At 40.3% G+C, this 6,373-nt stretch overlaps 2 pseudogenes across 1 annotated transcript in view; one reads left to right on the forward strand and one right to left on the reverse strand.

Moving 5' to 3' along the window:
- Positions 1 to 4,144, reverse strand: part of LOC148740652 (uncharacterized) — a 4,838-nt pseudogene extending 694 nt beyond the window's left edge. Inside the window, exons 1-2 of the transcript XR_015996757.1 lie at positions 4,019 to 4,144; positions 841 to 1,272 (exon numbers count right to left, since the gene is read on the reverse strand). The product of XR_015996757.1 is annotated as an uncharacterized LOC148740652 (transcript). The remainder of the gene's footprint in view (positions 1 to 840; positions 1,273 to 4,018) is intronic.
- The window catches only part of LOC148740617 (uncharacterized), a 1,045,961-nt pseudogene that overhangs the window by 874,839 nt on the left and 164,749 nt on the right, over positions 1 to 6,373 (forward strand).

A 6,373-nucleotide genomic window follows, 5' to 3' on the forward strand; every position in this document is an offset into this window, starting at 1 on the left:
TTATAGGGGTGAATATAAGAAATGTCTTGAAACAGGTCTCGAATACTTCTAGGCGCGTTTTTGTGTCTAATATCAAACATCAGGTTAGCTGTAAGCTCGTAATAAGAAAATTGTAGCAGTAAAATAACGGCATCGGAAAGTAGAGGAATTGCATGCTGATTACGGTCAGAAAAATAGATAAAACGTAGAGCTCGTTTTTGAAGCTTTAGAAGCTTATCAAGATATGATTTACATGCCTGGCCCCAAACTATTAGCCCATAGCTCAGATAAGGTGCAACGAGAGATCTATAGATATTTATAAGAGTGTGTTTTGGAACAAAATGCCATAGTTTAGATATTAGACCAATGGTTCGACTTATTTTAATTGTTATATGATCAATATGTTTCCCAGTTAGATGATATTCAATTAGTATCCCTAAGTATTTTATAAATTCCTTACATTCTAAGGCTACATTTTTATTGTGCTCGTTATCAAACATCATAATTTTAGGTTGATAAGTAAATTTTCTTTGAGCAGGTGAAAATATGACGAAATTAGATTTTCTTAAATTCAGGGTCAATTTGTTTAGCAGATACATGATAAAATATTTTGGTATTGTTCTGGAACGATTTTTTGGGATAACAAAGAAGCAATTATGCAGTCTTGTTTTTTGGTGGGCCAAATTGGCAGATAAACAAACAAACAAAATATGGCTCCAGCCTATTTTATATGTGTGTGAATTGTGTGAGACTGGTATTTCATTTTCAGGGGCATCAAATATTGAGTGCTTTTGCAATTATATCTATAATTATCTCAATGTTGCTTAAACAACATTAGGCAAAAATAAGCACTGCACTTACTTGTACTGGTGGAACATAATCTGGTTCATTGCAGAAAACACTATCAGCAATTGTAGAACACTTGTTGCACCATTAGGTTCCGGGCCGGTAAGTGGGGACATTAGTTCCAACCCGATCAAATAGACGGTAGAACCGCCTCGGGACTTTTCTCTTCGACAGCGCTTTGGAGTGCTCCAAGAGTGGACACGAGCAATAATCATTGGCATCCCGAGTTGCTCTAATCCAATGCCAAGTCCAAGCCCTGCAATTTAAATTTCCGTCCACAAACCGAGCAATGGCCTCGTCAAACCGCCTCAATCGACCTTGGCATGTTTCTCCAGCTCGTGTTCGCTTAATAAACCAGCAAGTCCGCTCATTGGGCTTTGCATGGGAACTAAAGAACAATAGGATGGACGTCGATAACATCCAAAACACCGCGTAAGATGTAATCTGCTAAGTCTTTGATAAATCTATCGTGTTAACGCTCTGTTTTCACTAAGTGTACAACCTTTAAACCTCAGTGTACAAAAGTGTGTGTGCTGGTCAATGAACGAGGGAACTAGCGTGAAGATTTCTTTCTACCGTTTTCAGTTTGGCGCTACCTTTTCACCAAAAACCGGGCGCTATACGAAACGTTTTAAAAACGCCGCTATTTTTTCGAAGTATGTTATGGTGCCCAGGCCATTGGCACTAGCGCGAGCCAAGAGATCTCGCACATGCGCAGACGTTATTCAGCCCTGTTTACCACGAATGGACTACGGAAAGAGGAGGGAGGAGCAGCAAGAAAAAAACATTAAAAACTCCGACAAAGCGAAGAATTTCTTCAGCCCGCCATCCTTTCTTCTTTCTTCCAAAAAGAACGGTTTGAAGAGTTGGGATATAATTAGAAAACCCAGGAAAGAGACGGGCGTTTAATGACTCAGATGTCTGAGAGCTTGACGTTTTGGTAAAGATAGAGACAGGAGAAAAATCCCAAAGTGCACTCGACAGGTTGTTTAGGTTGAAGACGGATTAGACAGTTTGGTTTCATTTGGATAGTGACAGCGATGAAACTTCTCATGTCCTTGGATTCATCAGGGTTTTAACATTTTTGTCGGATTTTACAACGTTCCACTTTATTAACAAATTTTTCGTGACCCTAATTATTCTTGATTCTCAGCCTTACATATATATATATATATATATATATATATATATATGTGTATATATATATCAGTGTCAGATATAAAGTTACCCAAATGGTGTTGCAAAAAATATCAACAAAGTAGCCGCTTAACTGTCAAAAAAACCAAAACGAATTCTAACGAAAGATGAGATGTTGATGTGGTCGGTGCCTGCATTGATGTCAGTGCCATACAATTACATGTTACACATGCCATCGACAATTAAGTAGTGATATAGTAGGGAACAGTTCCAATAAAAGAGAAGCATCCTTATTTCTAACTGAAAAAAAAGAGCTGCTATTACAGTGTCTCTAAAAATCCTGAATTGTAAAATCATAGAAACTACTAACAAGTGGATTATAACGTCAGATTATGTACGGCTGCTTCAGTCCACAGCTGACTCGAACAACACAAGCTGTGTTCTGAATACATTTCATTACATCTGTGATGGAGTTTGACATTATGAAAATACCACAGAAGTCCTTCGCCGAGGTTTATTAGCATTTCAATCGAGTCTAACAAGAATTTTTCAACGATACGCCGACAGATATAAAAAAAAACCGAAGTGGGTTAAGTGGTTAATGTTGGTGACATAAATTAGTCCACCGATCCACCTACGGTGTTAAATACTTCACTTTCAACAGCGGATGCTGAATACCTATTAAACTTCCTAGATGACTACTCTCTCACTCAGTCAGTGACACAAGCCTCTCGACCAGCTTCTGGTAAGACTCTCGACCTGGTCTTGTCTTCGGCACCTTCATTGGTGACAAATGTGCAGATTCATTCCGGCATGAGCGACCATGATATAGTAATCTTTACAATCAACACTAAACCATCTCGTGTAAACAAGCCGCCTCACAAGGTGCATCTTTACAACCGCATGAACCTTGAGGGCATTAAGGGTGCAGTTATAAGTATCAATCAGGAATTCTTCAATTCCAATCCCGATGCCCGTTCTGTAAATGGAAACTGGGTGATGTTTAAAACTTCTTTGGCTTCAGCTGTTGACACTTTTATTCCAAGGAAGATGACCAAAGCTAAATCCTCCTTACCTTGGGTGACCAAGGCTATCAAACGCCAAATGAGAAAAAGGGATAAATTGCATTCACTAGTCACCCACTCGAACAACCCCTCGATTAAAGCATCATACAGAAAACAGCGCAATAAAGTTGTGGATATGCTTCCGCCATCACATTCAAACTATGTCAACAACGAGATTGGAGGGAGCCTGGACTCCAACCCAAAACGGTTTTGGAATTACGTCAAGTCTTGCAGATCTGACTCCATAGAGGTTCCAACACTTCAGAGCCGTAATAACCTCTATCTCTCCAGTAAAGATAAAGCGTAAGCCATAAACAATCATTTTAAATCTGTATTCGTGGACGATGACGGTTTCCTACCTGAAATTGGTTTATCTGATTATCCGCCAATTCCATATCAGTCACTTTATGTAAATGGTGTCAAGAAGCAAATTTGCAATTTGAATCCCAACAAAGCATGTGGCCCGGACAATCTGTCACCTCGTATACTGAAGTTATTAGCTAACGAATTGTCTCCTGTACTTACCTCTCTTTTTCAACAAAGTTACGATTTCGGCAGGCTACCTGATGACTGGTCAAAGGCCTTGGTTACACCAATATATAAGAAGGGCGGCAAGCAAGATCCAAAAAATTACAGACCCATTTCTTTGACTTGCATATGTTGCAAGATTATGGAGCGCATAGTACTTAGCCACCTCCACAAGCACCTGTCCACAAATAACATCCTTTTTAAACACCAACATGGCTTCAGGTCCAGACTGTCTTGTGAAACGCAACTGGTCTCAGCCATTCACGAGTGGGCCTGCATTCTCAACATTAAGGGTCAAGCTGATGTTATCCAACTCGATCTCAGCAAGGCTTTCGACAAAGTATCACATCCAAAGCTCTTACATAAGTTAAGTCAATACGGTATTCAAGGCCAAACCTTATTATGGATAAAGGGTTTCTTAAGCAACCGCTCCCAAAGTACCATGTAAACGGCGTACACTCTACCCCGTGCAAGGTTATCTCAGGTGTTCCCCAAGGGTCTTTCTTAGGCCCCACGCTTTTCTTGATGTACATAAATGACATCGTGGGTGACATCAAGTCAAATATTAGACTCTTTGCTGACGACACCATTATGTACCGACAGGTTGTATCACCTGCGGATCATCTCATCCCTCAACAAGACCTTGACAGACTAACTTCATGGGCCTGTCTTTGGCAAATGGAGTTTAATGTTAGGAAATGCTACCACATTTCCTTGACCAACAAGCGATCCGTTGTCATACTACTATATTACATGCATAGTCAGGTCTTGAAACATGTAACTTCCTATGATTATCTGGGTTTTAGATTAACGAGCAGCTAAATTGGAAAGAACACTGTGACAAAACTTCCAACAAAGCCAATAGGGCTCTCGGGCTGGTCAAACGGACTTCACAACCGTGTACGCCCGAAGTCAAGGAAGGAGCCCACAAAGCAATTATCCGACCTCTACTAGAATATGCAAGCGCTGCCTGGAATCCACACACCAACAGGGACACTGAAACTATCGAAAAAGTCCAGCGAAGGGCTGTTCGTTTCGTCGCACACAATTAAAAGAGATCTAAGAGAAGCATACCAAGGAACGCACTTCGAGTTCAATCGCGTCAGCAAGGATCAAGTGCAAAAGGCGCTTGAAAATATCAACCCCATTAAGTGCTGTGGGTGGGACCCCGGAGCACCGCCTAAACTCCTTAAGAACGTGGCCTGCGAAATTGCCCCATCGCAAATGACTCTCTACAACAGCTGTATCGAGCTGGGGCGATGACCTTGTGCGTGGAAAATGGGACAGTGGACGCCAGTGTTTAAAAAAGGTGACAGACAACTGGCGAAGAACGATCGTCCCATCACGTCCCTTGTTACCGTAAATAAGACATTTGAGCATATGCTCAGTAAGCAAATCACCGGGCACTATGATCCAACTCTCTATCAGAGAATGACAGCTTATAGAAGACATCATAGCTGTCAGACCACTCTACTTAGACTCGTGGAAGACTGGAAATCAGCTGTTGACAGATAGGAACTGGTGTACATACTGTCTACTGACTTGAGTAAAGCCTTTGACTCTCTTAGCCATTCTCTAATCGTAAAGAAACTCTAGGCCTATGGCATTGGACAAAATTCTCTCAACCTTCTTAGATCATACTTTGACAATAGGCTCAATAGAGTGAAAATAAAAGGAGTAACAAGTGACTGGAAAAGGATGGTGCTTGGCTTCCCGCAAGGCTCGTCCTTTGGCCCCCTTCTATGGAATTTGTTCCGATATGATATGTCATTTCATATAAATAATGCTAATTTGAGCACGTATGCCGACGACCATCAGATGTATGTCTTGGGGAAGAAGCATGACGTTGTCGCGCAAAGTATCAAGATACATGGAGAGAAAGCTCTATCCTGGTACAAGAACAACTATCTCTCAACCAACCCAGAAAAGTTCCAGCTATTAACGATCAACCCGAGAAATGTTGACAAAGACAACGATAATCAAAATTTTTCTGTTGATGGTCATACTATTAACAGACTGGGGGAAATACGGCTTTTAGGAGTTCAAATAGATGAAAAATTGAGTTTTACTAGTCATATCAGTGATCTATGCTCTAAGGCCAGTCAAAAAGTAGGGGTCCTAGTGCGGCTACGCAATTTGATACCCTGTAATGCTAAACTATCACACTACAGGTCTTCAATTCTGCCCCATCTAACCCACTGTCATTTAGTATGGCACTTTTACAATGCATCTGATCGGAGAAAGCTCGAGCGGATTCAGGATTCAGGAGCGAGCACTTAGGGCGGTGTACAAAACTAGATCAGCGTCCTATTAAGAACTGCTAAGTCGCGCCAAACTACCGACGTTGAACAATCGGCGCCTACGAGACATTGCCACTTTGATGTTTAAAGTTAATCACAGTCTCGTACCTGAGAATATTTCTGACTTATTTAATATAAAGAACACTCAATATACTTTACGGAACAGTGACTTTGAACTGCCAAGATTCGAAACTGTAAGATTTGGTAGGAATTCTATTAAATATATGGGACCTCTCATCTGGTCGAAGTTACCAAGACACCTAAGAAAGATAGAAACTCTAAATTCGTTCAAGAACAACATAAGAAAAGTCGATCTTTCAACTCTCGTTGAAATTTAAAACTTAACTAAATAACTTTATAATCTTTTTAATTATCTACTGTAAATAACTATCTTCTCCATATGTAAATGTATGTGACTTTTAATTTTTTTAGTGTCCCCCATTAGCTTATGGCTAAAAACATAGACACTTAAATAAAGTTTTTCATTCATTCATTTCATTCATCTACAAACTCACAAGA

This window comes from Stylophora pistillata, chromosome 2 (assembly GCF_964205215.1).
Source record: "Stylophora pistillata chromosome 2, jaStyPist1.2, whole genome shotgun sequence".
Classification (NCBI taxonomy): domain Eukaryota; kingdom Metazoa; phylum Cnidaria; class Anthozoa; order Scleractinia; family Pocilloporidae; genus Stylophora; species Stylophora pistillata.